Source organism: Oxyura jamaicensis, chromosome 3, assembly GCF_011077185.1.
Source record: "Oxyura jamaicensis isolate SHBP4307 breed ruddy duck chromosome 3, BPBGC_Ojam_1.0, whole genome shotgun sequence".
NCBI lineage: Eukaryota > Metazoa > Chordata > Aves > Anseriformes > Anatidae > Oxyura > Oxyura jamaicensis.
The window spans coordinates 116584319-116605093 of record NC_048895.1 but is presented as its reverse complement, the minus strand read 5'-3'; the positions used below and the strand labels follow the sequence as shown (position 1 = coordinate 116605093).

The window sequence follows — 20775 nt, the reverse complement described above, 5'->3', positions numbered from 1 at the left end:
GAAGTGGAAGGGACCTCCCAGTCATTGGATCCAGTCTCCTCATCAGCAGATGGGTTTTCCTGGTGCCTGTTGTCTCCCTTCCCTACCTGTTATCCGTGCTAAATACCCCTCTTTGGGTCAGGAACAGACTGAGCATTGCGAAGCAGTTCCTAATGCTGAGATTTTAACCCAGGTTGGACTTTTTGCTGTTACTTTCACGAATTAACCCTAACCCAGATTGGGATCCTTATGTGCTAACCACCTAGCAAGCAAAATACGCGCGTTTTTACGTTTCCTTGAGAAAAAGATGAGTGATATTCACATACACGCTTAAGGATGTGACAATTCAAGGCAGGTAGGCATCTCTCTGCTAGTATGCAGGGGTAGCATTCACGTGGGATTTGGGATATGCGGCTGGGATGCCCAGATGTCTCCTACAACCCATGCTGATGCTGAGGCTGGCCTGAGTACGCTTGCAGAGCTGTGGTTGCAATTTAGACGTATCCTCAAAAGCGGAGCCCGCAGTACTTTCTCCTCGGAGGAGGCTTTAAAGTACTGTTTACCGGTGATTGCCGTGGTTGAGTTGGCTCCTGCAGCCTAGATATCTGATTCTCAGATGCAAATCAGGTGGATGGTGGTGGATGCTGCCTGAGAAGAGGTGCAAAGCCAATCTGAGGTTTTGGGGCTTGTTAGGAAGGACGAAGACAGAAGCGCGTACAGCTCCGTGGCTTACAGCTCATCGATCCCTGCAGTGCCCGGGTGTCGGGAGCCTGGAGTGCTGGCCAGCCAGGTAAATTGATGTCAGTACACAGCAGTTGCAGGCCTGGTTTTGAAGAGCAAGTTGAACGATCATTGCTATTAGTTAATTAATGCCCGTTACCAGCAAGGTCTGACTAATCTGTCACAAATGGTTTTTGAAAGCACGTTTTGTAGCTTGACTTGCTGGACAATCCCTACAAGGTTACTGGAACTATAAAGAAGTTCCAATAGCTTTATAAAAATATATTTTTATATATATATAAAGTGCATAGGTGTGCTGTGCTCCCTCTACTGGCATTTGCCCCCCCGATTCGTGGTGACTGTCGGTTGGTTTCTCAAGGCTGTGTTGGTAGGTGCAGTGAAACCGTGAAGCGACCTTTCCCTTTGTTAATGAAATCGATTGAAATACAGAGAATTGAGACTCATAAATCAAGAAAATCAACGTTTTCTGCCCCTCTGGGGGGACGGACCCCTAAGACTCCCACTAGTGACCACAGAATATCTGTTGGTTCGATGCAAAAGTTCCTTGGGAAGCTTGTGAAGTGGTTTTAATTCGTCTCAGGACTTCTGCCCATCCTATCAGTTTCTTGAAAGGTTGGGATCTCGTTGCGTGGAGTCGGGTGGGGATGTTTTTTTTTCTGCCTTTCCCCTGCCCTTCCTTCCCCTTCTGTGAGTTCTGACGCATTCAGAAGCTGGCTGTCATTTTTCTACAGATGCAAACGACCGCCTGAAAGCAGAACATGGGATTAACCCACGAAGGCAGGAAACCCTCTTAAGTTTCTTCTGATACAAAATCCTAAATAACCTTTCCAGCTGTATGGGTAACTCTTCCTTTTTTTCCTGCATAGTTTCCACTTTTCCCTGCCTCGTTTCCTAAAGTGATGCAAAATACAGGTATCTTCCTATCCGATGTTCTTCTCAGGGCTGCTGGCAGTGCAGGTAGCCCGCGGATTGATCCTGTTGCATCTTGGTAAGGGCGCTGCTGTGCTCACGAGCTTGTTCCACGCATCTGTCCCCTTCCTTAGGGGACACTTCATGGCAGGTTGAGCACTTTCGAAGTCCAGTCAAACAGATGATGGGTTTGTCTGGCAACTTGGTGTAGAAATGGGGTCCTCTGCTTGAATTAAGGCAATTAAACCCATCAACACCCTCCATTCCGTGGTCCTATCAACACATCTCGGCTCTCCAGCGTGAAGGTGTGTTTTGCTTTTCCCTGTCCTCGAGTGCCTCGGGATGAAATCTGTGCACGACTTTCGGTGTTTCTATTCCGGGCAGGAGGAAGTCATCGTATCACAGGCCTGCTCTGTGGGCACGCGGTGGGAAGCGCCGCGTTCGGGATCGTGTTGGCGGCGAGCGGAGCGTGCGCGGCGGAGGGCAGCTGCCACGCGGATGACGCCTGGGGAAGGTTGGCGTGGAAGTGCCGGAGCTTGTGACGAGAAGAGCTGCCAAGCGAGGGGGGGGAGCCTCGGAGCCGAGAGCGGAGCCTAAATTTGCAGAGCGGTGGCGTGAGCTGCTCTCAGGGCTCGGTGAAGTCTGAGCAGAGCTGCCCTGAACTCGCTAGGGAAACTTGGGAGGTTCTGTACGTCAAGAGGCCGAAATCCTTTGGGATCGGCCAAGTAATAACATCAAAGCCGTGATGTGTAACCAGCAGGAGGGCAGGAGGCAGGGCAACGTAATCCTTTTCTTCCTCATTTAGAGGGAAGCTGCTGGCCGGGGATAACACACAGGACAGGCACCCACCGGCTCCCACCGAGCATCTAACAACCTAAGTCAGCGAACAGGCTAACATCACCCTCAGATTATCCGTCAAGATTGCAGCCCCACAGCAGATGGTTTTAAAAACAAAGCTAAAAAACCCCAAACCGACCATGCGTTGCTTCGGTAAGGGATTTCTTTCCTTAGGCGTCTGTCCTGGGAAGAGCTCGGGAAATGAATCCGCCGCGCCTTGGTTTTCATGTGGGGCTTGAGGAGGAGCCAGCGACGGGCAAAGCAGCCCGAGATGGCTGCGTTGGGAGGCTGCCACTAATTACTGCGGCGCCTGACAATTAGCTGGTGTTAAGCCTTCTCCTCGCGAGTTCTCAAACAAAAACAAGGACGCGGAAGGAGGGAAGAGCTCTCCTTGCGATGGTCTTGTGGAGAGGAAGAATTGAAGCTCCGGGGGGTGGATGTTCTGCTGCTCCTACGAGGACACGGCGCCGTGCTGGTGGGGTTCGAGGCACCCCAGGAGCTCGGCTTTGTTTTTTTCCTCCAGCTCCTGTCCGTGCAACAGGTCCCTGCTTCATGGAAAACCCCTGAATCGGTACCGTATGCCACGTGGTGGCGGTGATGTGAATCTTAGAGCTACGACCAAAACCCAAGATGTAATGCTAAGAGGAATAAAAAGGTTGAAAACTCCGGCCTTTGGTTCCTCACGTTTGCCCCCAGGGTCTGCTGGCTTTGTTTTTTACTCCGTGGCAGTGATGAATTGCACCAAGGCTCCTGCGAGTGTCTCAGGGGTGCAGTTGGTTAGGAGCAACAACGGCGCTGGAGCTGGCGGGTGTCTCAGGGCTTTGCACACGAGCTGATTTTTCTCCTTGGGGAACCAGGGTGCTCTTCCTCCGCAAATAACTTGTAAAAATTGAGGACCATCTCGATGAGAAAGGCTGAGCTACGCAATTACTTCTTCCTTGTTGCAGGAGGAGTCAGGGAAATGTTTTTGCATCGTTCCCGAGCTCGCTTTTGGGGCGGCGTTACTCCCGCAGCGAGGCCCGGAGCATCTTTCGGAGCCGTTTACCCAGGGACGACCCTGGCTCTGCGCTGACTTGTGCCTTTGGATCGTTCCCTCTTCTTAAAACTGGAATTGGGAACGTTTCTTGCTGCTCTGCAGGGGTGTCTTGCTCCTGCTGTGCTGTCCCTGGACCTATTCTTAGCCTGTTTACTTCAATCTCCTGCGTGTGAATCGAGGGAGGGCTTGGACCGAACCCATCCCCTGGTAGCTGGAGGAGGTGGCCTCGGGCCCTGTCCCTCTCCCAGTCCCTGCCGTGTCCGTGATGAGATTCATTTCGCTAACCCAGCACCAAACTGCTCCTGTTCTTTTTCTGTTTGCTTTTTCCTTCCCCTTTCAGGCCTGGGGGGAGGTTGCTGGGCCCCCTTCCCTGCCTTTCCTTACCCTCAGCTCGCCGTTTTACTTCCCCTGCTGCAGGATATTCCCGTCTCCAGCCTCACCCGGCTCTCCAAAGGCCTGAGACGCAAATGCTGGCGGTGTCAGAGGAGGAGACCGTTGGCTTGGGAGGGTTTCTGTGCTTTTGACTCTTTGTGCTGAGTTTTGCTGCCCCAAGGCCGTGCGGGATGGCTGCATGGTAGGAGCCGGCCTGGTTCTGCTTCTCAAAAGGCCAAACAAGAGGCAGAGCAGCGAGCAGCTGGGTCTGCTCCTCCTTTTTTTTTTGCTGCTGGAGGGGATCGCAGGGGTGGGCGCCTGCTCCTTCGGGAGGGCAGCGCCCAGGTCTGCCTGGCCCCTTCTTCCTAACGGAGCCGCTTGGCAGAGGGACGAGCGGAAAGGCAGGTGGTGTTGGTGTGAATCTTCCGAGATCCGGGCACTCCTTTTCATTGCCTGCCTTCTTACCCCGAGGCCTCCTTGCTCCGACTTTTGCTCTTCTGTGATGAGAAGTGAAATTAATAATCTCCCTTATTTCCCCTACATGGCAAGGAATGTCTTCGTTCCGGCCCCGCTTTAACAGCAGATGAGATCTGTTCTGGGAACTGCCTCACGCAGAAGGAGAGGGAGAAGAAGAGCAACCGAGCGGCGGCGTAGCCTCCTTGCTTTAAATCGCAGCTTTCATGCTTCCCTGGTACCCGTATACTTATTTAACTGGCTTTGTGATCCTTGATATTGTTCCTTGATCCACGTAATAACCGGAGCGGTGAAGACACTTCGTCAGATTGAAAAAAAAAGGCATGTGTTGCTTCCAGGATTGCATTTTGCTAATTGTTTGCGGTGACCTTTTAGAATCTCACAGTGGAAATTCGTTTGCTTGCCTGTCTCCCGGAGCAGCTCCTGGCTCTCTGCGTGGAGAAGGGGATGGAGCTGTTCTGTTGTTTCTTTTTTTAATTACGTTCTGACAGCAAGGCCCGTGCTGCCGTGTTTATTGCAGCTCTGGCTATTTCCAAGAGCAGGCTATCTTTAACAGCACTTCCGCAGATGGCGTCTTCTGAAACTTCGTGTTTTTTTTTCCTTTCTCGTGGAGATGTTTTTCTTGGACCCCAAATTGCTTGTTCATTATTCTAAATACTGGTTTTCTTTCTTCTCAATCTACGGAGAAAATTCTCACTTCATTCTTGAGTGTCTAGAGCCGTGACGGTGAAAGGGCTGGGGGTTTTTTGTTGCTGTTTTTTTTTGTTTTTAGCTTAAATCCTAATGTGATTAGGGTAAAGAGCTGTGCCAGGTTTAGGATTTATTTATTTGTTTTGCAAAGCTTCAGCCAAAGCCTCGTTAAATCTCGTTCCTTGGATGCGCTGGGATGTGGTTGGAGGCCACCGTGGGATTGGTATGTCTGAAAATGTCAAATGTTTTAGACCTTGCTTCAAACTGTGGTTGTGGAAAACCTGCGGTTCCTGGGGGACCAGCCCAGTGGCTTCTTTTTTAACCCTTCTGAGACATCTTCTCTGGTGTTCCTCCCCTGAGCATTCCTGAGATCAGAGGGTCAGAAAACCTGATCAGAGAGGTTTCACTCAGCGTCTTCTCACTGCACCTCGTTTCTCAAAGCCGTGTGGAGAGAGCCCGGTCCTTCAGATGCACCAGAGAAAGCCCCGAGGAAATGAAGTGTTGGAGACCTGGTACAAAATCAGGGTTCTGCCAGGCATTAGGAAGCGGCATCGCACCCAGAGATCTGCCTGCCTCAGATGAAAATGAGCCTGCAAAGAACTGTCCCGGTGGAGCAGGAGGGCAGGCACTGGAGATCACAGAATTGTAGGGGTTGGAAGGGACCTCCAGAGACCATCGCATCCAACCCCCCTGCCAAAGCAGCTTCCCCAGAGCAGGCTGCCCAGGGAGGCGTCCAGACGGGCCTTGAATATCTCCAGAGAAGGAGACTCCCCAACCTCCCTGGGCAGCCTGTCCCAGCGCTCCGTCACCCTCACCGGGAAGAAGTTCTTTGGCATGTTGTTGCGGAACTGCCTGAGCTCCGTTTTGTGGTGTTGCCCCTTGTCCTGTCCCCACAGAGCACTGAGAAGAGGTTGGCCAAACCCCTCTGTCTCCCACCCCTCAGGCATTTATACACATTGCTGAGATCCCCTCTCAGTCTTCTCTTCTCCAGGCCGAACAGCCGCAGGTCTCAGCCTCTCCTCGCAGGGGAGCTGCTCCAGGCCCCGTATCATCTCTGTGGCTGCACTCTCTCCAGGAGCCCCCTGTCTTTTTTGTACCCCAGAACTGGACGCAGCACTCCAGGTGAGGCTTGACCAGGGCAGTGCAGAGGGGGAGGATCACCTCCCTTGTCCCGCTGGCCACGCTCCTTTTAATGCCCGCCAGGATCCCGTTGGCCTTCTTGGCCACCGGGACACGCTGCTGGCCTGAACTTTGGCAAAAGTGGGCTTCTCATCCCTGAACCTGACGAGCTAGACCCGAAGGGCACTCTGAATTCCCTGCTAAACTCCAGAGAAAAATCTAAGGCTGTTTGAACTCGCAGTTTAGGCGTGTGCTTCCTTGCTCATAGGGCTCCTGCGAAGAGTTGGATCCACCCACTTCGTTTTGTGGAGCCTGTTAGGAATAAACGACGTCCCTCAAGCTGGGAACACAAGAAAGTTTAGCTTGGGGGGGAAAAAAATAAGCCCCTGCAAAGGGACAATGCCCAGGCCCTGTGTTTAAACAGCAGCTAATATGGCATGGGGTGAGCTGGGTTAAATCTGTCGGGCTTTGAACTCCCCGATTCAGCAGAGCTTTGGTTTTTGTCCTTCCAATGTGTTATTATATTTTCTCCCCGCGTGTTTGTCCTTCTCCCTTCCGCCTTTGGGTCTCCTTTCCCCGCTGAGCTCCGAGCCGGTTTGTGTTCTTGGTGGTTGGCCTCTCCTCTCCCTCAGCTCAGAACTAGACGAGGAGCATTTAGCGTTCCCGAAGGGAGCTTTATTTTTTGTGTGTGCCCTTTTCTGCCGGTGGCAGCTCTGACCCCAGCGGTTCTTTGGGTCTTCTCCATCAGGAGAGGGCTTCTGTATGGTTATTGAAGGGGGAGGCTTGATCAGCACTTGTCTTTCTCCCTCGGGATTTTCCAGTGACCCGTTCCTTCTCATCTTCAGTTTTGGCCCCGTTTCGCAGGGCTCGTGTAAGCAAAGGACTCTGCTAGAGGATGAACTGGCAAATGAAGCAGGATGAGAGAGATCCAGCAGCTTTCGCATCACCCTGTGACCACGGAGGAAGGGGAGGAGATGCCATTGCTCCTGTTTTCTCTAGCTTTTTATACCGAAGGGGGAAAAACGGTGGTCGTCGCGCGAAAGCTGACACAATCAGGGGTCACCCTCCTTCGCTATGTCACTGCGTGGTTGCAGCGGTTTTTATTCTTCTTGCCTGTGCCGGCACAAAACTCGGAGTCGCGCCGATGCTGCGCTTGGGCTGGGGATGTTTCTCTGGAAAACAATCACTCGGGGAGAGATCGCAGCTGTGGGGAGCCGCTGCTGACTCACAGCACCGATACCTGCTGGGCTCTGCTCGTTTTAAGCGACCGGATTTTGGAAGCTCGTAACAACCGCGGAAAGGGATGCGAAGCCCGAGGCTTCTGGTGGCAGGAAGGGATGTGGGGGGTGGTCAGCAAACGTGTTATTTGCGGGCATGATAAAAACTCCTGGTAATGAATGAGGTCATAAGACAAAATTGGGGAGAAGTTGTTAATTGTGTATTATTAAGGATGTCTTGAAATGAGCTCTCGTGCTCTGGTCCCTTGCCATGCCCCTGGGATAATCATAATCTGTTGGAAGTGAGATCCAAAAGAAAAAAGGGGCTGGCTGAGGTTTCTGCAGAGATCAGCAGACTCGGCGCAGGGATCTGCTGGCGTCATTTCTTCCGTGCAAGCTTCGCTCTGCAGAGATCAGGAAAGGCACCGAGGGCTCTCCTGTCCCGCACGGGCAACTCCAGGTGTTGTGGAGGTGCTGGCTCCTCCAAAGAAGTGGAGGTGCAAAGAGGTCCGAGGGACCTCGAGCTGTTCAAAAGGGCTTTAGACCAGGAAAGGCGCAGCTTTAGGACTGGTCCTGCTCGAGTGACTGCAGGGACCTCATCGCCGCCGCTGTGAATCCCGTGGGAGCCGCTGTAAATGACGAGCGTGTCCTTTTTAAGACACCTTTTTTCTTTTCTCCCCCCTATTTTTGAGCTCTCCCAGCCTTTCAATGCCATTCACGTTGCCGGCGATAAGATCTTCGTTGTAGCCTTCGGTGTTAGGGAAGCTTTGCGCCCACAGTTGATCAGTTCTTCGGCCAGCCCAGTTACCTGGGGTAACTTAGCCTTGGCACGTGGCTTTTGAGGCGTAGCTTGAATCCTCTGTGGGTCGACAGGTAACTGTTACACTGCAATGTGAGGTATTTAATTCTGCATTTAACTCTGTGCACCCTGAGGCAGGCGTGACGGGCAGAGCAGGAAAGAAAGACTAAACCTCGGACTTCTCTTGACTGATGTAAGTAACTTGCAGAGCTGCAGAACCAAACCTCTGCGCTCTTCTTGCTGTTAAGGTTGCAGTAATCCGGGCTCGTTACCAATGCCGAAGGGCGTCGTTGCCCCTGCCTGAATAACTCACTGCATAACGCAACTGGGAAAGAGAGCGATGGAGAGGTCGTGGCGTGGGCTCTGTCCTGCCTTCCCCTGACCCACGACACGAAGCCCGGCTTGGCACAGGGATCCCGAGCTGCGAGGAGCCTCTCAAACCATCCCCCCAGGTGCGTGGGTGTCTGCGGGTGGTTGTGGTGCCTGGCTGGGTGTTAGCCAGCTGCTGCCCGTGTCTTTCGTACCGCGCTGTGGCTGTGAGCAGCAGTCAGATGGTGCTGCACAAAAAGTGCCTGTGTGACGTCCCTGGCAATACCTGGGCGTGTTTGGCATCCTTCAGTTGAGTACAGCCGTTTTCTGAGCGCATCCTGAATTCCTTCTTGCTCTTTTGGACAGGGTAAGCGGATGCTTGCATGCGTCACGTGGACAGCCATCGTACAGACAAGCAGGTGTTTGATTTTTCCAGGACTGTTTCAGGCCAGGTTGAGGGATTTCGCTGGGTCCAGACACCTTGAAGCTCACGGTAAAAAAGACAAAGGATGAGAGGCGCTATTGCTGCTGTGGGGAGGCTGTGCCAGTGGTGCAGATGTTCGGGCAGGGCGCCAAAGTGTTTATTTTCCCCTTTTGCCCACGCTTGGGTACGTAAGCTCTATGAGCTGGCAGGCAGGCAGGTTAGGAAATGTTTTCATAACCCCTTGAAGGTGTTGTGAGCTGGAGAAGAGAGGCCGTGTGGTCTGTCTCTCCTGGCTGTGGGGTGCGCCAGGTTGGGAAGCGATCGGATTGAGACCAACCAAATAAAAAAGCTGAGCTGTGACCTTGGTTTGCCGTGTGCTACGCCGTGCTTTCACGGGGACGCAGGAGAGCAGAGATGGTGGTAGGGTAAGAAACTCCTGCAGGCACATCCTGACATCATCTTCTTGGTTTGAAGAGCTAATGAACTTACGGTATTACTCTTTATTTGTTAACCAGCTAGGGTGAGGCCAGCATTCGAGCAGAAGACATGGAGGTTGGGAGCCCTTCGGACAGATGTAGCTGTCTGTATCTAAGCCGTTTCTTTTCTTCCTCTCTTTCCCCGAGCTCTGCTTTATAGCCAGTGGAGAACAACAGCAGCCGTTTGTGTGGCCCAATTCATCTCGTCCTAAGCAGGCATCTTGAACCGATCCAAGTTTTACGTGCCCTGGAAGTGCCTGCTTCTTCTCTCAGCTACAGAGAGAGCCGGATCCGCCGGTCGAGATGTGGTGGTGGTTGTTCATGGCCAACCACAATGCCTCGGTGAATGAGAAGTGGCTTGCACAAGGCCAGACCTCGGTGCTGGGCAGCTCAGGAGGCTGCACGAGCAAGCTCCTTGTAGGTGCAGCATCCTCCTCCGCGGAAAGAGGAAGGGGTGATGTGACCTCTGGATTTGAGACCCCCATTTGGCAGCAGGTCAGGGGTTGCAGCACATTTCTGGCCATTCAGGGGAGAGGCACGGTGTGGTGGTGCAAATATCCATGAAGAAAGCTGAAGGGCTTTTTCCCCTCTCTCTTGTTGCCCTGGAAAAGTCAGCCAGTTCGTGCAGGTAGGATGGGGAGAAGTCTTGGTACCAAGGGGGATTTATCCCACTCTCCACGGAGGAGTGAGGTAACATAAAGGCTTTTCCCAGTGATTTTTGTATCCTTGGTCAGATGTGCGATGCTGGAGGAAATGGCGCTGGAAACGGCCGCGGAGCGTTTTGTTTTAACTCTCTAACTTGAGCCTGGATCACACAAAGCAAACCCTCCAAGCCCGCGAAGGAGGTTTTGTGGGGGAATAAAGCTTATTGTCAGCTGCGGTGTTCAGACCCTTGGGAAATTGTGACCATTGTCTGGGCTATTATTGCTTAATAAAAGCTTTGCATTTCCTCATTCAGGGTCTTGAAAATCTGCTTCTGTGCTCTTAAAAATAACCCAGCGTGAGCCTGCGATTGGGAGCGTTCAGAAGAAATTCTTCAGCCCTTTAAAACAAAGTGAAGGGAGGGGAGAAAAGCCCTCCTCGAAGGGCTTTTACTTGCTGGCAAAGAGCGATTGTGGCTGCCCGGAGGAGGTGCGGAGGGGTTCAGCTCCCCTCCGACGAGGGCTTGTTCGCCCGCAGCGGGTTTGGGGTGCAGCCGTGGCCCTTTGGGGAGCACCCCCAGGCAGGTGGGTTGCTGCTGGCGTCGATGCGTTTTGCTTTCTGGGGTCGTTTTGGGTTGGGTGACTTGTGCAGACCAAAATCCAGGCAGGGCGGCGCTCAGGGCGCTGCTCCTGCGGGCTCCCTGCCGGTTTTGGGGTGCTGCAGGATCTTTTGGGTAGCTGGCGGGGACAGAAACGGAGCCAGCAGACGTCACACAGGGGGACTTTGGGAACCAGGAGGAGCAGGATGGGTGCTGCAGGCAGGGGACGGTGAGCTGGGGGCTCTGCGGGGTGCTGGAGCCTCTGCTCTTCCTTACTCCTGCTGTGTGAGGTTATGGCCCTGCACGGAAACCCTCGGACTATTTTGTCAACCCGTTTTTTAGTCCCGTTTCTTCCCTCATCTGCGTTCTTCGGCTTTATTTTCCTTCTACTTACACGGAAACAATTACACCGCTTGTCTCTTGCGCTCTAACTAGAAGGAAGAACGTCTCCAGGTTTGTTTTCTTTTCCTACCGCATCAAGCGGTGCGGCTTGCGCCGCGAAAACATTCGGGACAGGAGCCGCTGCCCACGTAGGGCACAGAAATGTGTGTTTAGTGGTTGAGCAGCATGCTTGCTCGGGGCGTGCCGCCTTGTTTTGTTCAGCGCGAGTGTCTGCGCGCAGCCTTAGCCGTGGCTTATCGTCGCCGCGGACCCGGGGAGGCATCGCTTAGGGTAAGTAACCTGTGCTTTGTGCAAGGCAGAGGCCGTGAGCTAACGTTTGCAGGAGGCTTGGAAATAAACTTGCTTTTTGGAGCCGCAGGTTGCTGGCGGGACGGAGGCAGCAGCGTGAGCGGGGAGCTGTCAGGATGATGCTGAGCTGCAGCAGGGCCGCGGAAGAGCCTTGGTAAGGGGGGGGGGCTGAGAGCTGGGGTATTGCTGGCCCAGTTTCATGCCTGAGATAAGAATTTTTCCACTGGAAAAGGAATCCAGCCCTGCAGTAGGTAAATCTCGCCTCACCTTCGTGCGGGTTGGTAGTACCTGAGATTTTCCAGGTCCTCGTATGCACCGTGGAAATGATTTCTGTGCCTGCATCTGGAGAATTTGCTGTGTCTTAGCTTGTATCCGTGTGATTAACGAGGTCCGTGTGGTAAAAATAAAAGTGCTTTTCTCCCGGTTTTAGTATTTTTTTGCCACTAGTGTCTAAATATGTCTGATAAAAATGCAGACCGAGGCTCTTTAATGAGGCAATAAGTCATTCCTGCTTCCCTTCGGAAGACAAAACCACCTCACCCCCGGCTCGCTCTTTGTGCGGGCTTCTGCTTTGCATTTCCACGCATCCATCATAGCGTGAAGGCTGCCACAAAAGGGCAAAGACAAAACGGGCCCTTTTGGTGTGCTTAAACCTGAACCCTTGTAAGGGAAACCCTCAGCTTCGGTGGGGCAGGCTGTGGGGTTGTGGTGATGGAAAGCGTTTGGGGAGAAAAAAGGAGTGCTGAGTAAGTTTAGCACGGTATTGAACTTATATTAAAGAACAGGAGCTGCTAGGAAGCGCTTCAGAAGTGGAAATATTTCCAGTTCTCTTCCTTCCCCTTTCTAGATTGCAGAATTAGGTGATTTTTGGCAGCTTCCACCACCTGGAGGACAATTTGTGTCGCCAGCATCTTGCCTCTCGGCAATCAGATTGCGCTCGCACGTGGTGGCTGCGTGGGAAAGGCCGGGCGGCTGAGCACCACGGGCACGGTGGGGCTGCAGGGGCCTCTCCCTGAGCTGCTGTGTCTGAATGTGGGAAAACCCAGATGAGGCTCCGGCCAGTTTTTGCCAGAGAATCACGGAGTTGTAGGGGTTGGAAGGGACCTCCAGAGACCATCGGGTCCAACCCCCCTGCCAAAGCAGCTTCCCCAGAGCAGGCTGCACAGGGAGGCGTCCAGACGGGCCTTGAATATCTCCAGAGAAGGAGACCCCCCAACCTCCCTGGGCAGCCTGTCCCAGCGCTCCGTCACCCTCACCGGGAAGAAGTTCTTTGGCATGCTGGTGCGGAGCTGCCTGAGCTCCGTTTTGTGGTGTTGCCCCTTGTCCTGTCCCCACAGAGCACTGAGCAGAGGTTGGCCAAACCCCTCTGTCTCCCACCCCTCAGGCATTTATACACATTGCTGAGATCCCCTCTCAGTCTTCTCTTCTCCAGGCCGAACAGCCCCAGGTCTCTCAGCCTCTCCTCGCAGGGGAGCTGCTCCAGGCCCATCGCGTGGCCGTCCTCGGACGCTCGCTGCACCGGGGCTTGGAGGAAGAGGAGGAGAAGCAGGGAGCCGTAGCGGGTTGTGTTCACGGATTGAAAGCCAGCGTTTTATTTCCATACATAACCCAGCAGCTCTGTGAGGTTCAGCTCGGTGGATATCCCCGTAGCACGCTTTTCCAAAACCTGCAAAGCTCAAAGCTCCTCACCCGTCTAATGAGCGTGTGTACAGCGATGTTAATTAGCTGCATCCCTCTGAGGACGCCCCCCTGGGGGGTTGGTGGTCCTGGTGCTGCTGGTGGTAGGCAGGGGCAGTCCCTCCGAGACCCGCTCCTGCACAGGTCTGCGAGCTCGGCTGTCGGGTGTTTGGCCTTTGTTTTATTTCCCTGTGCGCATTCTGCTTAACGAGCAGCGCCGTTTCTAACAGGAGTTATTTCCAGCTTTGCCATTAGTGCCCCATTTTAATCAGCGCCGACAAAGCGCCCCGTGTGGTGTGTTCTCCAGGCGGGTGTCACGATTCAAGGGTCCTTCAGAAAAGCTTTTGTGCCACGAGAATGCCTCTCCTTGTGCTGCCGGCGGTTTGAAATCCCTGCCTCCTATCAACCATCCCGCAGGAACAACCTCCTTCCTCCGGCTTGCCCAGATAACTCCGGGCCAAGGAGAAACTTCCCCCCTGAAAACGTGGAAGTGCCGCTTGTTCTGCAGAGCCAGCAGGGCTCTGGCATTGCTCCGGTCCCGTATCCGTGCTGATGGGATGGATGTTCCTGGGCCGGGGGCAACGGCTGGGGGAGGCAGCAGCTCTCCACAGCTTGCTTAAAAAAATAAAACATAAAAAAAAATCCCCTTGTATTAACACGGGTGGGACAGAAGAGGATGGTGCTTTGTTTTATAATATATTTACAGATATTAATATGGGAATAATACGGCTGCAAATGAGAGCAGACTTCCCCTTTAATTTTTATCTGTGTTCACCTTTAATTTTTATCTATGTTTTTAATTCTTATCTGTGTTCACCTTTAATTTTTATCTATGTTCAGGGTGAAAAAGCAGCGCGGGATCAGCAGGCCTGCCCGAGAGGGGGGCCGTTCTCCCACATACGTACGCTCCGTCTCCAGCTGTACATTTTTGGTGTGGCCCAGAAATCCCCGTTTGATTAGAATTTGCATTTAGATTGGCTGCCCGAAGGGGAGTCGCCGGCGAGTCTGGCTCGAGCCTCGCGCAGATCCGCCCGCGTGTAGTGGCATTTACATGAAAACCGTGAGCTCCGGTATCGATAAACGCGAAAGGCAGGCGGCTCGTTGCATTTTCCGATGAGAGGAGCCTTTAATCTAAGCTCGCTGGAAGGCTGCAGCAGTGCCGTTCCTGCCCCTCATCCCTCCCCGCTGACCCCTTGTTGTTTCTCGGGCCGGTTTCGTTGGGGTTTTGGGGCTGGGAGTCGTCGGCTCCGATTTCCTGCAGCAGCCGGTCGTCGTGCTGCACGGTCGGGAATTATTTAATGCCCCTCTTAAGAGGTGTCTCTATTAATCGGAGGGGGATTTAATGTGTCCCTGAAGCGTGATCGCTCTGCGTGCGGCGTGTTGACACGTCTCGCGACGGGCTTTGCTTCTCTTTGCATCGTAATTTCATTCCGGAGGTGATTCGTTGCTTAATCAGGCTGGGCTTCAGCACAAACAGAGTGGCTGCTTATTAAGGGGATAAGGTTAAAATTCTAACTTTTAAACCTATTGAAGGAACTTCCTTGGTGCACGCAGGGCACAGCCATCTGAGCCGTCGGGGCCGTGCCTTAGGAAGGGAATTCCTGTCCCGGCGGCCGCCGAGGAAGCCTTCGTAACACGCTGAGCCCGTGTAACGGTGCCTTGGTGACCGGTGCGCCTCAGAAGGAGGAGGGATTCGCCGTCCCTCTAGTAACTGCTTTTGTGTAGCTGTTGCTGCTACTTTGCTGTAATTATCTTGCTTTGCTCTTGGTGTGGATCAGGTCTGACCTTCTGAGAGCCTCTGGAGGCCACCAGTGCTGCAGCTGAACTCAAGCATCGCGGCATTTCTTGGGCTGGGGCATTTGGGGTTTGGGTTAGGGCATTTGGGGTTTGGGTTAGGGCATTTGGGGTTCGGGTTAGGGCATTTCGGGTTCGGGTTAGGGCATTTTGGGTTTCGTTAGGGCATTTGTTTAGGACGTGCTCCAACCTTTGCCAGCATTCTCACTTCTCGACCTCGGCATTGGGGGGTGTCTGTTCTTCCTTTCCTTAGCTGGCTTCTTGAAGGCGTCACTTGGTCTGTACTTACAGCTTTTCTTCTTCTCTAATAGGATCCAGACAGATGAGCCGGGGAGTTGGGCACGGAGGAGAGGCAGATTCCGCCGGATCACCCTTTGCAGTAAGTACCCTGATGCCTCCAGGATGAGATTTGCTGTGCTGCCTCATGTTGGCTTAAAACTGCCTTCACGGGGGAGCAGCACTAAATCTGCTCCCCCCTAACGCTGTCCTACAACTAGCAGCTCCCTTGGCTTACCTCCTGTTTCGTTTCAAGGGAAGTGGAAGCTGACAGCTCCAGCTCCTTCTATCCAAAGGGGTAAATCTGCCTGCACCCCGCTTCCAGCGGTTCAGCAGAGCGCAGAACCAGTGCGGTTCTGCCTCGTACCTGCTCGAGGCACTGGGGAAGTGCCCCGAAGGTGTTGCCACGGAATTGAGCAACGTGTCACTTGGCTTCCTGTGCAGCAGAGCAGAGGAGGCTCGAGGGGCAGGAGAGCAAGGGGTCAACCTGCTCAGCCTTGGTAGAGGTGTTGAACTCGGCGGGGAGGGAGGCTGAGGGATCTGCCGTAGCAAACGCAGGGGTTTGTTGTAGAGGTGTGCTGTGGAACTGGATAAGTGAGGCTTGGTTTTACTTGTGGGATGGAAAGGGTAAAGAGAAAAAGTCCTGGAAAGCGTTGCCTTAGTACGCGGTAAGGACGGCAGGCTTTTTCTGAAAGCGAAGGAGAAAATTATATTTCATGGGGAGTTTTTACACATTAAAATATCTCGCATGCATGCTAATGGGCTGTAGTAACGAGCCTGTGCTTTATGAGGTGTCTACAAATATTGTTCCACTTGCTACTGCGAGGGACTCGAGCTAATAAAATCCCGGTTAATTGGAACACGTTGCGTAGCCAGACTGAAACAGTTAACTGTAAGCCCCTGCAAGCTGAGGGCACTCTGCTTTTGGGTACAAAATGCTGGCACAGGCACAGCAGGTGAGTGTGGGAGCTGCTCTCATTGACCGAGACCTCTGCACAATTAAGTTCGCCGTAACAATCCGAGCAGGCGACCCCCCGAAGGATAACGTGGGATGATGAATTTAGAAGCTGAAGGTGCTCGTTAACAAAAGACAAGGACGAAATCGTAACGCCTGGAAACCGGAGCGTGTCAGCAGGTTGGTTTAAGTAAGTCCTGAGAGCAGGGCAGTCAGTTCTGGCGCCTCCTGTGCAGGAAGGGGAAAAAGGCTTTCTAATTTGTGGCTTCTTAACTTCTCCTGCACCTGACCAGCGTAGCGTGGCACACAAGATGTCCTTGGTTCAGCTCATTTTACTTCTGGATCCAGGACAGCCTTTCTGCCCAACAGCTGGGAGGTGCCAAACACGGTGGGGACTCCCTTCTCAGCTGCTCCTGCACCAAACGTGGTGCTGAATACTGAAACCGAAAGCAGCGGAGAGGTCGTGGGAAGAGCAGATGTTGCTGCTATCGACCAGGGGTGCCGCCGTGCCGTGGTCTGAATCGACAGATCTAATCCCGGTGTGTGTTCCGAGTCAGATCTGCTGACTTCAGTAGCGAAAAGAAGTCAATACCATTGAATTCTCCTTCTCCTTGCATAGCTTAAGAAGCAGGCGGTAAGTTGCAGCCTGACAGCTGTGCAATGTGCAGCGGGCCCCAGTGCTGCGTGGGCTTCCCTGGGGGCATCATTTGGCCTGCAGAGCATCTGTTACGGCTGGTGTCTTGTGTGGCAGGCTCAGCACTGACCTTCAGAACCCGATACACGTTTGTGGGCCTGACGGCTGCAAGAACAGACGCTGGAGATGAGGATTTGAGGTCTGGAGTTTGGGCTGAAGATTGTGATTAAAGCAGGAAGACTGCGCATGTGAATGTAGGTCAGTAGGAGACAGCTGAGCGAAGGGATCTTCTTGGCAGAGGGATGGAACAGAAGAGATGCTAGAAACAAGGTCTGTCTGGGGTTGCTGTAGAACTAAATGGAAAAATAACCGGTTTCAAGAGTCTTGAAGCCATTTTACTTTAGAAACTCAAAGCAGTGCAAACAAACACCTGAGCCACGGGGAGGCCAGAGGTCTGTTCCTCCTCCAGCAGCGGCTGCTGGAAGTGGCCTTCATCTCATTAATTGATTTAGCTGCTGGTTGAACCCACGTGGGCTTTTGGCCTCTGTCCTGCTGCTGGACATGTCAACGTTTCCTTAGCGTGCGATCAACCATCTCCTTCTGGTAACCAACCTGCAGCCAACTGGTTTAACGTAAGAAGCTCCTGTACAGGGAATTGTTTGTGTGATTGCCTCTTCCACGCTGTTCTGGGTCCTGTAGGTCCCCTGCTATGTCCCTTGCCAGAGATCTTTTCCAGACAAAAGGATCCAAATCTTTTTTCACTGTCCTTACGGGTGGTGTTCCGTGTCTCTGACCACCTTCACTTCTCTTCTGCCCCCTCTCCTCGTGGCGCTGACTTCTGGTCCTGGTGCACATCTGGTTTTCCCCTCTTGAATGCTCTCAAAGTCCTCCTTGTTAGAAGCTTGAAAGGTTGCTGAGGGCCCATCCTTTTGTTGCAGTTCTGTGTTTATCACCCTGGAAAAGAAGCCAGGAGTTGTGTGTGTTCCACATAATAAGAAGCCATAGATTTGTGTGTTTTTTTTTCCTTCTAAAAAGCAGGAGTTTGTGTCTAATCTGAAGCCTCTATCAGAAAAGCTATGAATAAACCTGATGCATTCCAGCGCACTGAGTCACTGGGACAATCTCGTATTTAACAAAGAGCCCTGACAGACATTGTACGGCTTTGTGCTCGAGCTGTCAGCCAGGATATGAGCTCTATCTTTGTATCCTGCAGCAGTTTCGGGAAGCTAAATGGCTGCGTCTTCCAAACAGGGACAAGAAACGCTCCGGACGTTAAAGCTTCTCCTTCTGCTCCGTTGGCTAAGAGGTAAAACGATACCGAGAGAGTGAGTAGATTCCAAAAGAGTGAGCAGTTCTTACGTAGATAAACATCGGATAGTGTCAACAGGCAGCTGCTGATTTTGCAAGGGAAAGGCATGCCCCTCCATCCCCTGTGCTTTGCGTAAGTCTTATTTATTTTGTTAGTCCTTCTCTCCTAGAGAGTTCTGTTAGCAGGACTAACTAAATAAATACTAGGACTAACAAGCTGCTAGTTTCTACTTCTGGCTTCCAAAAAGTAGAACTGAAACACGGCACGATTCAAACTGTAATGCCCGGGGTTGTCGTCGCTGGTCTGCAGATTGCCACGGCACGCCTGGGGCTGAGCCAGCTCTGTGGTTTTGTCTATCTGCCCTGACTCATGGCCCTGGCTTTTGTGCTGCCCGAAGGTGAATCACAGCTCCCACAAGCGTGCTTAAAGCCTTGCCCTGTGGTCAGCCTGAGAAACCTGCTCCTCAGTTCAGCCAGGGAAACGGTTGGGTGGTTTTCTCCCTCAGCACGGAGCCAGGGCTCTGCGGACTCTGGGAGTGGTGTTTCCCTGCCTTCTCCCAGCCTCACGGCTGTTCCTGCCCTCGGGTGTTTCTTCTTTCCCCTCTGCTGCCTTCCCATAGCTCCTCTTCGTATCTACTTTTACAACCAAGGAGCCCGAGCAGTTGTTCAGGCTTGTCTGTGCTCCGCTGGTGGCTTTTTTAAGAGAAGCCCTAGGGATCGGCTCCCCTCTGCCTCACCAGCCCCTTGTTCCAAGGGCTTTGCACCCACGCCGATTACCGCTGGTAACTCTACTCAGGGTGTCCCAGGGAAGAACTGTTGGCCTGAGGTTTTTTCATCCTCTCGTTGCCCTCTTTATATCCATGGCTCTCTCTCGGTCTTTTTACATGTGCTCACACGAAGTTGCACCCAGCCAGCCCGCGGGCAACCTACGGTAACAATTTCAGGTATCCTTTATCAAGATAAGGAATCCAGGGTAATTTTAATACTGTTGGGATCAGAACAGCCGCGTTGGCTGCTTCTCCTGTTGGTTTCGATGCTCATTTTGGCTAGGGCAGGGTATAAATTCCCCCAGGCATCAGTCCCTCTCTGAAGGAGGGACCAGCTCCTCCTGGGCAGCACTGGAGCACTTTGTTTTTTCTCTTCTAGTGCACAGACTGAATAATATTCTGCTCAGCCCTTGTTACGGACAACCTCCATGGAGGGGAAGCTTCGCCTGTTGGCTTGGAGCGAGGGGAGGTTTGGGGACCTCGCTGGGATCCCCGCTGGGACACGGCGATGCTCGGGAGGCGCTGTGCTCTCCGTGGGGAGCTCCGAGAAGCCAACCAGCACCCAGGGGGCTTTTTCTTTTAATGCAGCCATTGAGATCTGGTCTTGAGGCTGCGTGGGACAATGCTGTGATGGTAGAGCTGTAACAGGCGGCCTTTGTGACCCGAGCACAAAGCCGGCAGTATCTGCTGAGTGCTCCCGCTTGCTGAGCCTGTAGTATCAGTCCGGGTTCTGTTCCCCTCCCTTTCCCTCCAGGAATTGGCTCATACTTAGGTAGAATAAGTCACTGTTTGCACGTTTGCTTCTCTGCTGCTCCCAGCTCTTGCTGAATCCCATGGTGGGTCAGAGGAAGAGAGCTCAAGCGAGGCTGAAATCAGCATGTTGCGTACGAGATCCTCCATAACGTGTCGGTGCGGGTCTGCAGCTCTCCATCCATCCTGACCACTTGGTCTTAGCATTTTTTTCAGTATCGAGTCTCGAGGTTCAACCCTATTGGGCTCCACAGTTCCCCTGCTGCTTTTCCCCAGGATGTTTCCTGGGTTCATTCCCGAACCGTTCCTGGGAAGGTCTGTTCCATGTTCTTTCCAGGGTGAGTTAGAAGAGCTGGCTTACGTGAACCTGTGAGATGAGGTGAGATCTTCCCTGCAAACTACAGGCTACCTTGGCTCTAGCCGGCACCCTGGCCAGGTAAATAAGTCCAAGCTGCATCCAGATTTGCCAAAAGGATGTTGCGTGTGGATAACAGGTTAGCTTGAAAGCTGACCGCCCGTGTCATTAAAGGAAGAATAGGCTTAGCAGCGTGGGGATCGGCCAGCTTTCTGTTTAATACCTTCTGGCCTCTCCCAGCTTCTCCCGAGTGCAATTTCATTCATTTACCCAAATGGGGGTAGTGGGAGCTCGTGGTGGTGGAAGTCATTTATCTGTATCGACCTTGGCACCTGGGAGCAGAACGCTGCCTCAGGCTCTTAACGAGAATACCCCAGGGACCCGAGCCTGAGGACAGCTTATAACTTGCTCGTGACAGGAAAACGTTCCAGTGATTATTTACCATAATAAAGCTATTTCAGAGCGGTTAAAAAAGTGTTAAAGGGACTCTCCGGGAGGTTTGCATTACTATAGTAACGATTAGGGAGCAGGGAACAAGTTAAGTAATGTTTGCCGGTAGCGCTAATTTGCTTCTGCGAGTAAAATCTACGGGCAGCTGGAGGTAAACACTCTCTAGATAGCCTCGAACTTGCTAAAAGATGGAGTAGTGAAATTTCAGTTTGGATAAAAGCACCTCATCTCACGCTGTCAGGCGGAGCTTTTCCTCCTCTGGTTTGGAGGAAGGCCCCTGGGGACATTTGTGGGAGACAGGAGTGAAATCCTCCTCGTTTTTGTATAAGCCAGGAAGGTTCCGGTGCAATTGGATCACGGAAGGCCCTGATATGAACAGGATTTACTTTGTGGGATTGTTCTGTCATTTCTCAGCGGGGTAATTGACTTCTGACTGGGAAGAAAATCCAGCCCAGCCCTTGTGTTTGAGGTTACGAAGTCCTCTTCAAAAGGCAGAG

The 20775-nt window shown here is 52.7% G+C and overlaps 1 protein-coding gene across 3 annotated transcripts in view; it reads left to right on the top strand.

Moving 5' to 3' along the window:
- EXTL3 (exostosin like glycosyltransferase 3) overlaps positions 1 to 20775 on the top strand; it is a 115759-nt gene that overhangs the window by 21395 nt on the left and 73589 nt on the right. For all 3 annotated transcript variants that reach the window (XM_035322852.1, XM_035322851.1, XM_035322850.1), the window contains exon 2: positions 15095 to 15162. The gene's annotated coding sequence lies outside the window, so the exon portion shown is untranslated. The remainder of the gene's footprint in view (positions 1 to 15094; positions 15163 to 20775) is intronic.